This window comes from Hemitrygon akajei, chromosome 23 (genome assembly GCF_048418815.1).
Source record: "Hemitrygon akajei chromosome 23, sHemAka1.3, whole genome shotgun sequence".
In the NCBI taxonomy this organism is placed as follows: Eukaryota; Metazoa; Chordata; class Chondrichthyes; order Myliobatiformes; family Dasyatidae; genus Hemitrygon; species Hemitrygon akajei.
The window spans coordinates 50,353,365-50,373,149 of NC_133146.1; positions in this window are offsets into that span (position 1 = coordinate 50,353,365).

Consider the following 19,785-nt stretch of genomic DNA (forward strand, 5'->3'; position numbering starts at 1 on the left):
GGATCAATATTATCTGATGCCAATGGCAAAGCAATCAATGGTCCAACAGTTCTTTCTGAAAAGTCATTTCTCTCCTTATTCACAGCAACTATTTTAGATTAATAACTCTACAAGAATCTATTTCTCAACCACAGTTTTTTAATTGTTGTGAAATCCTAATTTTCTTACCATTTTACATGAAACAATTCCAAGATTTGGAATAGCTTTTATAATTACATATTCCTATCACCCTTTGAACATCTTAATAAAACAATGCTGCAAGATCTATCTGGCTTGATCTTTTTTTACATAATGGAGTATCTAAGATTTCACATTTTACTTCAGTTCTGTTGCCAAATATGATGCTTAAATTATTCAATCTATAAATGAAATTGGTATTTATTAAGAACCAATTCTTCCCTTATCAGCAAGCAACAAGAAAGTATACAGCCTACTAAGGAATATGCTACTGCTTAGCAAACTTAAAAAAGTATGATTTGTCTGGGCTACATAATGGCAGAGGCTCAAAACTACAAGAAGTTAATTGAAAATTTTAAAAAAACCTGCAGATGCTGGAAATCTGAAATGAAAACAGAAAATGCAGGAAACACTTAACAGATCGACAGCAACTGTGGGAATTGAAGCGAGTTAATATTTCAGGTTGAAGTCCCTTCAGCTGTGATACGGTGCTCCCAGCAATTTTTGCTCTTATTCCTCATTATGTAACTTAATTTTGTGAACAATCGGAATTTATAACTTAGAATCTTTGAATGGTAGCCTGAGAACAGGTCAGTTCATTGTTAGACGTCATCAGGTGCATACAGAGGATGCAAGTTCTTTCAGCTAACACCAGAGTCGTTAGAACTGATCATTTCCACATAAGTATCTGCAGATTCACTGTAATCTCATGATCAAAAGGGATAGATTTGCTTGTGGAAGATTGAAATTTTTGAATTAGTTTTTAATGTGGCACCTGATCTCCCGGCACAAATCTAGATATTGCCATTGTTATTCTTTCAGTGTTCCCCTTTGATGGGATTTTAAATGTGTATGCTCTAACAAATCAAAAAAATAAGTTCTTCAGATGGTATCAGAGAAAAGATGTCTTAAGGTTGAGATTGCCTTTTTACTTTTGCTAATTTACAACTTTGGAACAGAGTGCTTTTAAATGCAAAAATCAAATTAGTAATTTCACTGAAGAACATGAGCAAAGGTACAAATTGAAACATTATGCTTTATACCACTTTAATTTTCTCTGCTAACTTCAGAAGAAATTTCTCCCAATGGGTGTCCTTGTTCATTGGCTTGAAATACTCTAATATCTATCCTTGAGTCCAGTGACCCATAAAACCTACTTGATCATGCAGCTGATGTATCCTTCTCAAATTCTACAGAACTGAAGATATGAAAAATGTTGTCATCTGAATGTTGTTGCCTTTTTAGTGGAAAATTCCATAAGCTAAAACAAGGTCTGAGCATCTGCATCTCAAAATTCAGTACTGTGCAAAAGTCTGAGGCACATATCTGTAGCTAGGGTGCCTTAGGTTGGAGGAGCAACCTTATATTTTGTCTGGGTAACCTCTTACCTGATGGCATAAACGTCGATTTCTTGAACTTCTGATAATTGACCCCCCCCCCCTTCACCATTCCCTATTCCCATTTCCCTCTCTCACCTTATCTCTTTATCTGCCCATCACCTCCCTCTGGTGCCCCACCCCCGTCCCTTTCTTCCTTGGCCTTCTGTACTCTCCTATCAGTTTTCCCCCTTCTCCAGCCCTTTATCCCTTTCACCAATCAACTTCCCAGCTCTTTACTTCACCCCTCACTCTCTCCCAGTTTCACCTGTCACCTACCACCTTATACTTCTTCTTCCCCTCCTCCCACCACCCTCTTATTCTGACTTCTCATCTCTTTTTCCAGTCCTGATGAAGGTTTCGGCCTGAAATATCAACTGTTTACTCTTTTCCATAGATGCAGCCTGACCTGCTGAGTTCCTGCTGCATTTTGTGTGCTTTGCTTGTCTAGTAATGTTAGTGATTGTGTAGTTTGATAGGATGATATATTGCAATTCAAACCATTGACCATTGTAACACACATTGCATATTATTGGACCTAATGTTTTCAATACTTCACTGGAGTGTGTCTTCAGTCTAAGCTTATATTTTCAGCAGATAGTTGAATTTTTTATTGTAGTTTCTCCATTCATAATAGAATAAGCTATTGCTGTACAAATATTCATCTCTATTGACTTATTATTTACTTGAACATTGATGTTGTTTTCCACAGAGAGTTAGATATCATTCAAGCCAAATTCTACTCTTTCTGAATTGAAGATGGGAGTTTAAAATTTTATTTATTGAAATACATCTTGCAGCAGCCTCTTCTGGTCCTTCAGGCCATTCTACCCAACAATCCCCTGATTTAATCCCAGCCTAATCATGGTACAATTTACAATGACCAATTAACCTACCAACTGGTAAGTCTTTGGTCTGCGGGAGGAATCCCATGTGGTCACAGGGAGAACATACAAACTTCTTACAGGCAGCGGTGGGTTGCCTGTACTGTAAAGTGCTATGCTAACATCTAGACTATTGTGCCGTAAAGAATATTGTCTTTTTGCTGTTACTTTATCTGTCCTCTCCTAATGTCTGTGAGACCTTATCATCTTAAAATAAAGAAGGGAGTAAGTGTTGCTATTGTATCCTCAGTTAAGCTCGCACCACGTGTACCCATTCAATAAGGACTTTATTTCAGGAATCAAGCTCTTTATAATTTATGTGCTGTGTGTTGGGTGAAATTCCTCGAAAATTTTCTCTGCTATTTCCATTAATGTTGTAATTTTGCAAGGTAAGTCAAATGGAAAATGACCAATTTGAACCAAATCCCCTTGCATTGTTGGGTAAATATAAATCTATCCTACAGCAACATCTAAAAATTGATTAAAGTTGCAATCTCTGAATAATCCATCAAAGCAATAATATATTCACTGGCAGTTTCTCTTACTCTTTGCTACCTTGTGCCAGCCATGATAGAAGGATTTCATTTGAAACTGGGAAGTTGGATGTATGGCACAAGGAAATAATCCTGTCTCCGCAATGCTTTGGTGAATGAATTATGTTTGGCTTTCCTTGGGGCTAGATGAAAAAGTTTGTGATAGTCTCAGTACCAAGCGCATTGCCTTCCTTTCTCTTTTGATGTTATTCCATGTTTGCATTTTAACAGTGATCTTCTACTTGCAATGGAGAACTTTTCCATTTCTGCCATACACAGTATATATTCTCCTAGGTGAGCTATCGATTCTGTCTGTACTGCTGCCATTTTGTCTTGCTTACTTATTGCCCGTTTACACCGCTGGTATTTAGGGCAGCAATGAAGGTGCTCCATCTCTGGCGGTGTTCAGGGCTTCCTTCATCATGTCAGTAGTTTCCTCTCGGTTTTCACTACTGTCAGTCATGCAAGTCCTGGTGGAGATTCAGGAATACCGTCACACTCAGATGTAGAAGGATTCTTCATTGCTGTTTCTGTAACAATTTTTTTGTTTTACCAGTCAGGGTTATTAGCCCTGAGGTGAACCCCCAAACTTGGAGGTCTGATGGATCGCACTTAGTCTGGCCTCTACCATTTGACCTGTTTGGCATGGGTGACCCTACCAAGAGCCAAAGCATAAGGCCCTGCCTCCAGCCAACATAGCTCTCTGGGTCATTGAGGAACACAAGGCTCCAAACCACGACAAGGTTGTAGTCCTCTTGGAAGATTTTGTCTTCCACATGGTATTTAATTCCCCTGTGTTCTAATTTCCCATGCTTTCTCTGATCATCAGTGTTTCTTTGTCTCTCACAGTGTTACCAACAATCACTGCTTATATAATTGCTGTTGTCTGGATGCTTAATCTGTGTTCAATGACTTAATCTCAACCAATGGTTGTCAAAAACATTGAATTTTAACCATTCTCTTTTCAGTGTTTATAGCTTCTGTATGCAATACCATCAATTACTGCATCTCTATAAATCCCTCAATGAGCATTCTTCTGAGGTGTTGACTTATTTGACTACTCTTGTCTGCAGCTGTACTGAGTGATGGTCTGTGCACTACCTTTATTAAGCTGATGGTAACGTATTAGATAAACTCTAGGAGACATCAAGAATTTCAGAACATGTGCTAACACTTCATGAAGACTAACAACTACCATCTGTGCTCAGATCACACATATGATTGCCTCAACACACGTGACTCATTTACATATATACTCACAGACCCAGCACACGCTGGATCCACCATCCCTTAAGATGACTTTATATGGCTAAAGGGAAATAAAACCATTGAAGCTGGAAACATTGTCAGTACTTGGAAAACAAGATTATCTCTAGTAGATGCATTTCTAAATCTTTTCCTTTAGACCATAAAATAAGACCAAACCAACCACGTTTCCACTAACAAAGAATTCTGAGTCACCTAGCAAAGTTCAAAAGTTTAAAGTTCAGAGTAATTTATAACCAGAATACATACTTGTCACCATATCTAACCCTGAGATTCATTTTTGCTGGTATTCACAGTAAATATGTAAAATACAACATAATCATTGAAATACCATACCCAATACGATGGAGAGAGAATCAGTGTGCAAAAGACAAGAAACAGTGCAAATACAAAAAGAAAGAAAAAGTACATAATAATAATAATAATAATAATAATTAATAAATAAACAAACAAATGAATGAATAAATAAATGGTCAAATAACTATTGAGAACATGAGAGGAGATGAAAGTGAATTCACGTGTTGTGGGAACAGTTCAGTAATGGGGTGAGTGACGTAGAGTGAAGTTATCGCCTCTGGTTCAAGAGCCAGATGGTTGAGGGGTTCATGAATCTGTTGGTGTGGGTCCCTGAGGCTCCTATACCTCCTTCCTGATGGCAGTACTGAGAAGAGAGCATAGCCTGATAATGGATGCTGCTTTCCTGTGACAGTGCTCCATGTGGACATGGGTAGGTAGGGTGGGTAGGGCTTTACCAGGGATGGACTGGGCTGCATCTACTGATTTTTGTAGGTTTCTCCATTCCAGGGCATTGGCATTTCCATACTAGACTGTGATGCATCCAAACAGTATACTCTCCACTGTGTATCTATAGAATCTTGTCAAAGTTTTAGATGACATGCCAAATCTTTGCAAACGTCTAAGTAAGTAGAGGCACTCCCATGCTTTCTTTTTAATGGCACCTACATCCCCTGAAATGAAAACACTGAGGAATTTAAAGTTGCTGACCTCCTTCACCTCTGATCCCTGATGAGGACTGGCTCAGGGACCTCTGGTTTCCTGCTCCTAAAGTCAATAATCAGCTCCTTGGTGTTGCTGACATTGAATGAGAAGTTGTTGCTGTGACACCACTCAGCCAGATTTTTGATCTCCGTCCAATATGCTGATTCGTCACCATCTTTGATTCGGCCAATGACAGTAATGTCATCAGCAAACTTAAATAGCAGTCCAATAAACAAAGCTGTAGGACCAAATGTTACTCTGACTAATGTTTTTAAGGCTGTATCTCATGAACTGATACTAAGACTTCACAATCTAATTCAGTCATGGAACAAAAAGGGAATTCCAGAGTATTTGAGCAATATCTTCAAAGACTGGAAACATGCAAACATTATTGAGTAATTTCTCTACCCACTACACCAGAAAAGATCCTTGGCCATATTTATGTAGTCAAAGAAGCTCTACTGGAATCTTAGTATCATCAAAGACCTCACCTATTTGGACATTCTCTCTTCTCCCCACTGCCAACGGGCAGAAGATACGAAAGCCTGAAAACAAATACTATCACTCTCAAGGACGTAAGAACATAAGAAGTAGGAGTAGGCCATCTGGCCCATCAAGCCTGCTCTGCCATTCAATAAGATCATGGCTGATCTGGCCATGGACTGCATTTATCCCTCTGCAATCAGACCCCTGTATGATAAGATGGGCTCCTGGGACCCCTGACTTCACAATCTGCTTTGTTATGTTTAGAACTGTTCATGTTCAGATAGAACTGCTGCTCACTGGATTTTTTCTTTTGTTCCTTGCACCATTCTCTGTAAACTCCTAGAGACAGTTAAGCAGGAAAATCCCAGGAGATCAGCAGTTTCTGAGATACTACAACCACCCCATCTGGGACTAGCAATCATCCCATGGTCAAAGTCACTTAGATCACATTTTGTCCCCTTCCTGATGTTTGGTCTGAACAACAACTGAACCTCTTGACCGTGCCTGCATGCTTTTATGCATTAAGTTGCTGCCACCTGATTGGCAGATTAGATATTTGCATTGATGAGCAGGTGTAAATGTGGCCACTGAATGTATATTGGATACAGCTTAAGATCTCCTTTTGAGTTTAGGGCTTTTCATACAGGGAACTCAATACCATCACACACTGCACTTTCTCTGTACTTTTTTCAATTTATTCTGCATTGTTATTGTTTTACTTCAGTGCACAATGTAACAATTTTATCTGTACGAACAGTATACAAGACAAGCTTTTCACTGTTTCTAGGTACATGTGACAATAACAAACCAATACTCAACATTTAGATTTGAATTCCCTGGGGGATGGCTAACACAATCTTGATTGGCCACCAGTTTGAAGGCATGGGTCGGAAAGAGTCTAAACCTGAGCATAGCTTGAACTGACAAAGACTTTGCATTCACTTTAGGATGACCACAATGCTTGTGAGGCAGACTCATTCACCGTCCATTTTGGCTTCAAGCAAGAATTTGTCATTGCTGCATCTGCCTCTCCATTTTTAAGCAGTGACCAAAAACCACCCGGTCCTCCTCACCAAAAACATCCTTCCTGCTGGATTCAACATAAAACACAGAATGGCAGGAGGGCTTTTCAATCTTGCAAGTCTCTTTTTGAAGACTGCAGATGAAATTTCAACCTTTAGGTTCAAGTCAACAAGTCCCTTCAGGTTCTTTTGGTGAACTATGCTGGAGATCATGTCGTTTGAAAGATCACTGCAGCCAACAAGACTGCACATGACCTATAGAAAAAGATCAACCTTTCGCATCAAACACTTCACTTGTTTTTTAAGTTTATACTTGAACTTGCTTTAAAATGCTTATCTTATCCTTCTTTGCACTCTGAACTTACCCCTCTTGCCTTTCAGTTCTTGCTTTACTAAATATTCCAATAGGAAAATGTTAGTTTTGTGTGTGTGTGGGTGTGAATTTGGCCTTAACTCCTGGTGGAGTCATCGGGGCGCTGTCACGACAAGCTTTTTGCACCGATCTTTTTGGTGATTGCTCATCGTATGGCGTGTCTTGGGCATCTGAAACCTGGAGGAGCCTATCCCTCTCCAGGTTTTTTTATATGAGGTTGATTTGCTAGCTCAATACTCAACCCAGGCATGGAAGGAGAGCGTGGCAAGGGAGCCGGCTGGATTCAAACTCGGGACCTCTCGCCCCGAAGTCCACTATACCACCAGCCGGATACAACACACAAACACACACACACACACACACACACACACACACACACACACACACACACACACACACACACACACACACACACAATGGGAAAACGTTAGTTTTACATATTCATTTAACAGAACAAAAATTATTTCTTGTCATTATAAATAATATTGTCTGCAGCATCATGAGCATCATGTATACTTATAAGTAGTCATAAAATTTGCAGTAAATCTGATGGATTAAGAAATACGTATCCCCACTTTGAAAGAGATGATTCAATTGGATAAGCCATGCAGCCTAAAAGATTATTGGAGCATTGATATCACAATGTCAGAGTAACACAGATTTGCCCTTGTATTTCAAGTTCTCAGCTTCAGCTGGATTGTTACCAGGGAACTCAAAATCCAGGCTACAGGGAGGAAGAAGATCACAAGAGCACTATTCCACAGATTAAGCTTATGCCAATTTTTAGTGAGTTTGGAGGTGCATTAGTGGAAACCTTCAAAGCAGACTGACACTGTTTTTCTATCATTGCTGTTGTTGTGAAGACAAAATTTGTGACATTTGGTTTAATCTTGAAAAATTAAAACATCCCCAGCTTATTAGGCCAACATACAGTAGTGTGCAATATATAGATAGGGTGCCTAATACTTTGTGTAGTACTGTAGTAATTCTATGTATTGTACTGTACTGCTGCCACACAAAAAAAAATCATGACATATGTGAGTGATGATAAATCTGATTCTGATATAGGTCTCTACTGTGGGCTGAGAGTGGGAAAGAGACAGGAAGAGGGGAATTACGGTTGGGAAAAGTGGAAGGGAGAGGGGAGGTAGAGGGTAGGGAGTGGGAAGCACCAGAGCTAAAGTAATTAATCAGTAATGTACATTATAGAGAAACACACAGCTTAAGCATTCTTCAATGATGTGCAACAAAATAAATCTTCTCTGCACATTCTGTCTATCATCTCAAGTTCAGATCCCTTCATGTAAGACTCTTCTTGACTTGGACAGGTTTACTCTTCCAAAGTGCTTCATGAGCAATGAAATACTCGACTTTCCGACCTTCCGGTTGTTACCACTGTGGCAACATAAGAAAATAATTGAATTACCAGTTATCAGAAGCCTGCTCCTATTCCTACTGCAGTGACATTTTCAACCAGATTGTTAGTCACTTAATATTGTGTATTATGACGAATGCACCGTGCTGGTGTCACAGCAGCGACCCTTTTCAATTCTCTTCACTGTCTGTAAGAAGTTTGTACGCCCTCCCCACAGCTCACTGGTTTTCATCCAGGTGCTCAAGTCTCCTCCCACATTCCAAAGCCGTACAAGTTTTTGGATAAACCATGAGGATAATGTTTTTTGATTTCTCAAGTGTCTTCAATACCATACAGCCCTCAGTGCTGGGGGAAAAACTCTGTTCAATGCAGGTTGGCACTTCCATTGTATCCTGGGTAATGGACTACCTGAATGCCAGATCACAGTTTGCGTGGTTTCAGAGCTGTGTGTCAGACGTGGCTATAAGCAGCACTGGAGCTCCCCAGGGGACAGCACTGGTTCCCTTCCTGCATACCTCGGACTTTAGATACAACACTGAGTCATGCCGTCTGCAGAAATTCTCTGACGACTCAGCAGTAGTTGGTGTATAAAGGGAGGACAGGAGAATGAATACAGGCCTTAGTGGAGGACTTTGTCAAATGGTGTGAAGCTGAATCATCTGCAACTCAAAATCAGTAAAACAAAGGAGATGGTGATGTACTTTAGGATGACTAGGTCTGCAGGGCTCCCTGTTACTATTGGTGGTGAGGACAAGGGTGTGGTGAGGAACTGGGGTGCCCCTGGATGACAGACTTGAGTTGAGCATACTTCCTGGGGAGACTGAGGTCCTTTGGAGTACGCAGGCCTCTCCTTCACATGTTTTACCAGTCTGTTGTTGCCAGTACAATCTTCTTTGCGGTGGTGTGCTGGGCAATGGCATCAACACGGGTGATGCCAACAGGCTCAATAAACTGATTAGAAAGGCTGGCTCTGTTATAGGAGTCAAACTGGACACACTGGAGGCTGTGGTAGAACAAAGGACTTGATGGAAAATCCTGGCAATTCTGGACAATGTTTCTCACCCTCTGCATGCCACCTTGGCTGAACAGAGGAGTACTTTTAGTAATAGACTAAGATGATTGCGCTACTCCGAAGAACACTATATGTTGTCCTTATTACCCTACACCTTTAAGCTCTATAATGAGTCAATCTATAGCTGGAAAAGTGTTGACCCCTCTTGTTAGACTGTTTGAGGTAACTTTATATTTTATTCTTTCTACTTCTCTTCTAATACTTGTATATCTGTGCACTTGTAATACAACTGCGGCACTTTTGGGACCAATAAAGGATCTATCTATCTAATAGTATGGGACAGGTGGCAGAGAAGGACAGCCAGGGAAGAGGGTGGCAAGGGGTACTGACACACCCAGCCCTGAGACAGCAACAAGGTAATTTGATCCCAAACAATTGCTTTTTGATCATTACAGAATGTCTCTTTGCTGCTTCCCTCTCCCTTCCCCTTTTCCCAGCCATGATTCCCCCTCTCCTATCCCATTCCCATTCTCAGGCCATAATAAAGACCTATATCAGAATCAGGTTTATCAGCACTCACATATGCCATGAAGTACAGTTCAATACATAAAATGACTACAAAACTATGTAGAAGTCTTAGGCACCCTAGCTATATCTATACCTAAAACTTTACCTCAGTACTGTCAATCAAAGTTCAAAGAACATGTAGGAGCAGTATCTCATCAGTTGTCCCTGGTGCTGAGAAAGTAGATCTTATTGTGAACTCACTTCCAGCAATCTTCCAAGTTCAATGCACATTAGATTTCGCCTCTATAACAAATGCTTTTAATACCATGCCTACAATTTGATTATGGATGCATTGACTATGTTTAATAAGCAATTACACTTTTGAACTTACAAAATGCTAATTTGCTCAGAAGAAAATATATCTTCTCTACTGTGATTTTACCCCTTATCTTATCAGCCTGATTATCGAGAAGTAATGAATGCAGGATACATGTTTAGACCTCTGATATTTACCAAGACATCAGATAGAAAATGAATCTGCAAATTACTCTGAATGTCAGAATGTTATTTTCTTTAAATGTTCCTAATTAATGGATTTTGCATTCAAACAAGCTAGTATACTGACATTTAAGGTCAAAATAAGATTGTGATTTATGTACAAGTGTGATTACGAAGTCCAACTTGGAATACTTCCTTCTGGAAATGTTTAATTTTAATGCTATTGATTTTCTGCAATTTTCTCATCAAAAAAGCATGTCATCACAAATAATTGTTCAGTATTTCTGTGACTATTATGGTCTAATCATAACAGTTTGGCTAATTTTATGAATATTAATAAGACCTAAGGGATTTAAATAACAGTAATTTAGCATATGCAATCGTCATGCAATTGAACCAGAAGCACTCCACCCCCTATCAATTGTGATTCCAGACATATCTGAAAAATAACAATAATTGCTGTAAAAAAGAACTGAGGTATACTAATACAAAGGTTTATGTCCCATTGAAGTATGTAGTTAAACATTCTTCAATGAAGCTGAAAATCCCAAGTATCTGATGCTCAAATATAGCATAGACAGTTCCATTCCCATTTCTGTTGCCAGAATTATCCAGGTACCCATTCTTTGCTCCTTAACATTTACACCTCTCGGTATATTCTAAATTAATGTGTTAAGCATAATTGAGAAGCAGAAACATTTCCAGATTCAGTTAACTTCCAAATTGTGGCGAGGAGGGAAAATCAAGCAGTTCCTCATGTTCAGAGTGAGTTTGCAATGTTTTGGACAATGCTTCATCCAGACGATGAGCCAAGAGCTGATTCACTGTGATTGAAAGATGGCTGACACCCGCTCAGATCTCCATAATCTGTTTCTATGGTTACCAAGAGAATGAACACTTGTCCACTTACTTCAGCAACCTCATTAAATCAGGCAGCAGGAGAGCAGCTGTGTTCTCAATGTGTTCCACTGACAGCATTCAACTAATTTTATGATGCTCAGGTGATCTTCAGCCCGAGATAGACCAAACTATTCAAAGTGTTGAGAGAGGGACAGATGGCACATTCAATGGAGAAATCACTGCAATTTTGAAAATAAACACACTTTTCAAAAATAGAAAAATCCCATTTTGGTTTAATTTAGATGGTTATAACATCTTTCAAAATTATGCATATTGCAGCCACAACAAATCCCTTCCAATCAATCAGAATGAAAACATTATTTCTTTATGACATCAAATTCTTTCTCAAATGCTAAATAGATTGTGATCACTTTACTATTCCTGCAGTTCTGTTTAGAGAACGGCAACAGGTAATTATTACCAAACTGATTTATACTCGGTCTTATTTTTAATAAGCACTATGTCCTCATAAGACTTCTGTAATGTGTATAAATGCAATGATATCTGCAATAAATTGAATATTAATCTTCTTCTCTCTTTCTCACTTTAAAAAAATGAAATAGTGACTTTCAAATGTGGTAGATAATATAGGATTGGTAATGCAATTATCTTGCTGCATTCCCCGGTTAGAGTTACTCCATTGAACCAATGAATAGCAAATTAATACTAACATAGGGTAATATAACTGGTGAAAACGTACATAGTTCACAACCACCACCATTGAGTTGGGGTTCACGTTAAGAGGCTGGTCTGGCATGATGACGTAATTACATGAAGTACTTTTACCGCACTTTGTGTTCAGTGTTTGGAGTACAATAAATGAGCTGTTATGGTTTTTCTTAAACATTAAACACCTCATGCTGTTTTATTTGTGAAAACCTACACTAGTATATAGAATAGGCTTCACTGATAATCTGGTTCAGTGGGTAAGTTGCCCTGGTAGATTGATTTGAAGTAATAAACATCTTGCCCAACTCATCAACAAATTTAATATAATACAGGGAATGTCCTCTTCAGGCTTCTCCTGTAAGTTCCCATCCCCCAATCTCCACAATTTCCTTCAGCCACGAGAACGAATGTGTAATAAGTTATTAGGTTTTGGCAATTCTCATCCGGCAGAAAGAAATTCACAAAAGCAATTGAAACAAAATCTCCCTCCCACTTAAAAGAAAACAAAACCTTGTACCACTGCTTGCTGTTGGGTAAACTCTATTTCAGCTTATAACTATTGTGCAGTTACAGAATACTGTGCGTCTACCCAAAATGATTTAAAAGACACTGGGTTTTATAATTATACTTAAATATTTGTCTTTAGTAGACCTTTGCTTCAAAGTATGGAAAATAAAATTAATACATTGCAGTAAATAATAACCTTGTTATACCCTTCCATTTCTCACATGACAATTACATTTGCATTTTTTTTTGTTTCCTTCAGGTCATAAAATTGCTATTTTCCTTCACAGTTTGATGCACTCCATCTCTACTAGTCTGCATGATTCAATAAATGTTCTTAGGATGAGAATCAGATGCAAATGATTGTGATGATGTTACAATAGAGTGCACATTGGCCATTCGAGAAATAAATCAGAAAACACTGAGACACAAAAGGAGACAATGGAAAGGGAGCTTAGCTTTAAGGACTAAGACATTATCCTAGTGCATTAATATTTTTCTCTGAAGTCTGAGGAGAGAAGGTGTAGGATTGGTTAGCTATCACATTTTGACCTACTCTGCATGACTTGCCAAGTAGTTTGCATTATCAGACCCCAATAATTTAGTCGATGATTCTTCACTAATTTAATTCTGATTTTGTAAAGGAAATCTTGACAAGTCAAGTTAATCAATCCCTGATGACCCATTCTAAAAAAAAATCCATTCAGTACTCGAGGGAGCTAGATAAAAAAGGTCAATATGGAGATCATTTTCAGTTATAGAAGAAGGAAAAAAATCAATTTGAAAAGAAAAAAACTGGGTGACAGCATTTACATTTATGTTCAGATATTTTTATTTGATTCTGAAACATTCCTGCTTCATCACAGATTACTTTCAAAAAGTTGAATCATTATGCTTGATAGTGTAATGAAAAAAAACATAAGCATTAAAAAAAAGCAGAAGCATGCCATCTTGCCCTTTGTGCATGATCCTGGATTCAACAAGATGGCTGATCTTCAGCATAAGAAAGCTTAAGATCAAATTTAATAGGGGGATTTAGGGATAGCACTAAAAAATTAAGGCCTTAAATCCCTACTGATTACTCTGGGCAACCAAGATTTTTCTTTCTAAATACATTTAAGTGTATCTCATGGATTTTGGGCTGCTGCTGATGAAAATCACCATGAAATTTCCCTATCACCCACTATTTTTTAAAATTGCCTTTATTTGTCATTTCAATTCATAACTGATGTCAAGATTAAGGAAGGCATTTTTGTTGGTCCACAAATCAAATAGATCACCAATGACAGGCAATTTGAAGAATTTCTAGTGGGACCGGAGAAAATCACATGGAAGGCGTTCAAGGATGTTGTTGAAAATTTTCTTGACAAATACAGAGCACCAAACTACATGCAGCTGGTTGACAACATACTTTAAGCAAATAAAACCATGGCGTATAACATGTCAGTAAAGATTCATTTTCTGCATTCCCATTTAGACTTCTTCCCTGCTGTCAGTGATGAACATGGTGAAAGGCTTCACCAGGACATTGTGGTCATGGAGAAATGGTAACAGGGCAACTGGAATCCATTAATGCTGGCTGATTATTGTTGAACACTTAAGCGAGAAGCCTCAGACACTGAGTACAAAAGAAAATCATCAACTAAACATTTTTAACTTAATTGCGCTATTGCAAAGCATCAGCACCATTATGCAATTAAGCACATTATATACAATAAAAGTTACTTTCTTGCTTCTTCAAATTCCTACATGATACAAGTAGTCTGAAATTATATTGGTGTCCAATTTCAAGCGGTTATCATAAACAAAAACAGTTTCCGAATGGGCAACATCAGTGAAAAAATTTGTTGTTTAGTGTTATGTTCAGTCCTAATATTATTCTTCAGTTCCCTGTTATCACATCTTTAATAATAGATTCCGGTATTTTAGAGAACATAAAATAATACAGTTCACTAACAGGCCCTTCAGCTCACAAAGTCTGTGCTAATCATACTCATGATACTTTTCTGATTTCTTTATTTATCACCGTTGCAAAAAAGTCCTCTCTGCACAGTCCTAGTGGACTAAAATTTACCAAGTTGTGTTTCGGTATATAAATAGCATCATTTCAAGTCAGTGAGTGTAAAGGTGGGTGGTATATGGTCATTGAGCTGATGGGCCTGTTTTCCACTGCAGCTCTCTATGATTCAAGGTTCAAGGTAAATACATTCCCTTATGCTTGCAATGAATTGCACTGCCTTCGATACTGAGCTCGAGATGTATTGTGAATCATGGCAGGACCTCCAATTAATAGAGCAACACACACACAAAATGCTGGAGGAACTCAGCAGGTCAGGCAGCATCTATGAAAATGAGTAAACAGTCAACGTCTTGTACTGAAACCCTCCATCAGGACAGTCCAACTTAATAATAACTAATTCTATCATTTCGGAGACAGTTTAAACATTGTAAAATTAATTTATGGCTTCAACTTAAAATTATTTGGGAGAACTACCCCATCATTATCACTCCCATTCTAGGTGGAAGAGATGAAGTAGGATGAAAAATATAGTTAAATGTGTTAATTTATTGTTAATATATGTACCAAAGAGCACAGGTACATTCTGCTATCACGTAGCAGCATGGTCGGTTTTCCACTGTGCAGCTCACCAAAAGTTGTGACAAGATCCAGCATGATCATTCTGTGCATAAGATTGACATATTTGAAACTAGGCACCACACATAAGTAATGTAAATTAATTTTCCATTATGCAAATAATTTTATTCCCCCCAAGCTGTACAGAATGCCACGTGCCAAAATGTTTTAGTCAGAGAAGAATAGAACACTGGCTAAAGTCTTCTGTTGTTTGTGTTGTCCTTAATTACTGGAAAGATAACAACTGCATCATCAGTATCTTGATTCCAAATATTCATGAAACTCTTTGACTTATTAATGATGAATCTCTGAAGTTCGATTAAACATAGTCATTGGAACAAAAGATGATTAAAATTAACCTCACAGACACAGGAATGTATATCTAAATGCCAGATATAGTTTTAAATCTCACCAGGTCAAAAGCTGACGTTGAGTGAGAGATGGCTTTTTACACACCACTCAGTGAGATTTTCAATCTTCATCCTACATGCTGGTTCATCACTGCCTTTAATTCAGCCAATGACTGTGGTGTTGTCAGCAAACTTGAATATGGCATTGGAGCTGCGCTTAGCCTCACAGTCATCAGTATAAAGTGAGTAGATTTGGGGGCTAAGCACACAGCCTTGTGGTGTACTTGTGCTGATGGAGATTGTGGAGGGGATGTTTTTGCCAATTTAAACTGACTGGGGACTGAAAATCAAAGATCCAATTGCACAATGAGATACTGAGGCCAAGGTCTTGAAGCTTATTGATTAAATGTGTGGGGAGGGCTGTACTGAATGCCGAGTTGCGATCAATAAATAGCATCCTGATGAACACATCTTTACAGTCCAGGTGTTCCAAGGTTGAGTGAAGAACCAATGAAATGGCATCTGCCATGGATCTGCTGTGCTGCTAGGCAAATTGGAGTAGAACCAAGTCACTTAGACAGGAGTTGATTTGTTTCTCCACCAACCTCTCAAAGAACTTCTTCACTGTGGATGTAAGCGCTACTGCACAATGATCATCGAGGCAGGTCACCACATTCTTCTAAAGCACCGGTATAATTGCAGCCTGCTTGGAGCAGGTGGGCACCTCAGACCGCTGAAGCGAGAGGTTAAAGATCTCTGTGCCGTCTGCTATCTGATTTCCGAAAGGACATTGAACCCATAAACACTACCTCACTATTTTTTAAATTTTTATTTTTGCACTGCTATCTTAATTTCACTATTTAATATACTGTATATATACTTGCTGTAACTCACATTTTTTATTGCACATTATGTATTGCATTGTACTGCTGCTGCAAAGGCAACAAATTTCATGACATATACCGGTGACATTAAACCTGATTCTGATTCTGATTCAAGATACCCAAGTCTTTGCAGCATCTAGAAGACTCAGGTCAGGCACATTCATGGTTTCGCTGATATTCTCATCTCATTGAGATGAGTGCAACACCAATGACTCGTAAGACACTTGACACCATCAAAAACATAGCAATCTGTTTGACTGGCACTCCGTCAATTGACTAGACATTCATTGCCTTTACCAGCAGCACACAGTAAATACAATGTACATGATCTACATACTGCACTGCAGTCACTGGCTCAGTCTAGTCCAAATAGGTCCTCTGAATCAACAATTTCTACCATCAAGAAGGATAAGGGCTGTAGCCCCATGAGAAAGTAACCACCTCTAAATTCCCTTCCAAGTTGTGCACGATCCTGACTTGGAAGCACATTGCTGGTTACTCGGTCTAAATACTGGAACACTCTCTCCAGTGAGAATATCTTCACCTAAAGGACCACAACAATTCAAGGAAGGCAACTCACAACTACCTTCTGATGTTCAATTAAGCTTGTTGAACATATGCTGGCTTGCCAACAATGTCCAGATTTCAAAATAGAGTAAATAAATTATTCAATATCCTAATTATTATTGTATGTTAGTTAACTATTCCATGTCCATCAACAGGGACACCTATCACCCAGGACATGCTCTCTTCTTGCTGCTGCCATCAGGAAGAAGGTACAGAACCCTCAGGACTCACACAACCAGGTTTAGGAATAGGTATTGCCCCTCAACCAAAGAGGATAACTTCAGGCAACTTAACTTGCCCCATCTTTGAGATGTTCCCACAACCTATGGACTCACTTTCAGTGATTCTTTATCTCATAGTCTTGATGTTGTATTGCATATTTATTTTTGTTATTAGTTTATTCTTTTTGTATTTGTACTTACACAGTTTGTTGTCTTTTGCGCACTGGTTAAACACCTAAGCTGGTGAAATCTTTCATTGATTCTATTATGGTTATTATTCCATTATGGTTTATTAAGTATACGCACAAGAAAATGAATTTCGAGGTTGTATATGGTGACATATGTGTACTTTGACAATAAATTTACTTTGAACTTTGAACTTTGAAACGTAGCAAGGTTTAAGACATTTCACATTATTTTAAAATATATTTCTCTATGAAGCTGATTTTTGATCAACTCCTACACTGAACCAGTGACTATAACACAAAGTCCTCTCCCTTTGTATTGTGGCTAATTTATATGCAAAACTTTCAAGTTAAAACAGAAGAAAATCCCTTCACTTTCTCACATATCCTGCCACAAAATCAATTCACAGTGAGCTACCCAGTGCTATTTAAGACTCGGTTTCTAGGAGAGATATAAGAACATTGAGAATGACTAACATCCTCAATCCTGTTCCGATTTCATCCATTCCCACAGGAATACCATACCTTAAACTCTTAATTTCCACCTGAATAGAAAAATGAAACTACGAACTAGAATTTTTATAATTAGAAAATTAAATTAGAATCAGCAGAAGGACTTTCAAAGGGCATTAGCAAAATTGATTTAAAAATGTGTCCAAAGCTGGGTTTACTTCATAGTGCATTGCTGCATGAATATTTACTCATTATTTTCATAGCAGAGTTTTAATGGCAGATAGGTGCAACAACCAATAGAGTCCAAATGTAAGTAAAGAAGACACAAGCCACTCTAGAGATTGGAATCTGGAGCAAAAAAAAAAAAACAAAATGTTGGAACTACTCAAATCTAAATAGCCTCAGTCTGAAACATCAACTGTCCATTTCCCTTCATAGATGCTTCCTGACCCATAGAATTCCTCCACTATTTTGGTTGCTGTTCTTAATGTAAGTAAGACTGACCTCCATATGATAAGACAGAGATGATTATTGGTAATTTCCAATAAGAATTTTGCTTCTAATTATACCTGCTACAAGGCCTAACATTTGTATCTTTTCCTCCCATACCATCTTCTTCCATTGGTAATTAGTTTATTATTGTTACAGGTGTCAGGGTACATTGAAAGCTGTTGTTTGTGGGCCATCCAAACAGACCATTCCATACATAAATACTCAAGGTAATAGAAAAGGGGAAAAATCAGAATATAATGTTACAGTTACAGCAAAAACTTTTTTAGCATTTAATCTCTCCTAAACCCTAACACAGACCTCCTTTCTTGTTCCCTCCATTTCTCTCCCTCATTCTCGACAAAACGTGTTTATTTCTTACTAGTCCATTTCTGATTAAAGGTCACGATCCTGAAACAATAGGTACATTTTCTCTCTTCACTGAAGCTTCTTTATCTGCTGAGCATTTCCAACATCTTTAGATTTCCAATTTGATAGTGCATAAAATAAAAGAAAGCCAATTAGAGTTCAAGTTCAAGTTTAATTGTCATTCAACCATACACATGAGTGCAGCTAAATGAAACAGCATTTCTATGGGGCCAAGGTGCATGCGAAGCACAGAGCCAACAGTCACACAGGGCATACAGAACATATAACACGTATAATTATGATAGCAGCAAAACATAGAGTCACAAAAAGAATGTTAAATAACCTCCTGAGTATCATTCCCTGCAGATTGATGGTGCATGGCCAAGACTTCAGGAGTAAACCCTGAGAGAGAAGTCCAGAGCTGGAGGCCTCTTGGGAAGTCCTATCTTAAATTCAATGATTACAAACAAGCTGGATGAACCCAGCAGGTCGGGCAGCATCCGTTGAAACGAGCAGTCAACGTTTCGAGCCGAGACCCTTCGTCAGGACTGAAGAAGGAGGGGGCAGGGGCCCCATAAAGAAGGTGGGGGGAGGGTGGAAAACCAATCAGAGGAAAGATCAAGGGGTAGGGGAGAGGAAGCAGAGAGGGGATAACCTGGTCCCAACATATTGATGTAGTTATAAAGAAGGCATGACAGTGGTTATACTTCATTAGGAATTTGAAGAGATTTGACATATCAACAAATACACTCAAAAACTTCTATAGTTGTACTGTGGAGAGCATTCTGACAGACTGCATCACTGTCTGGTATGAGGAGGCTACAGCACAGGGCTGAAAGAAGCTGCAGAGGGTTGTAAATCTAGTCAGCTCCATCTTGCATACTAGCCTACAAAGTACCCAGGATATCTTCAGGGAGCAGAGTCACAGAAAGGTAGCGTCCATTATTAAAGACCTCCAGCACCCAGGGAATGCCCTTTTCTCACTGTTACCATCAAGTAGGAGGTACAGAAGCCTGAAGGCTCTCACTCAGTGATTCAGGAACAGCTTCTT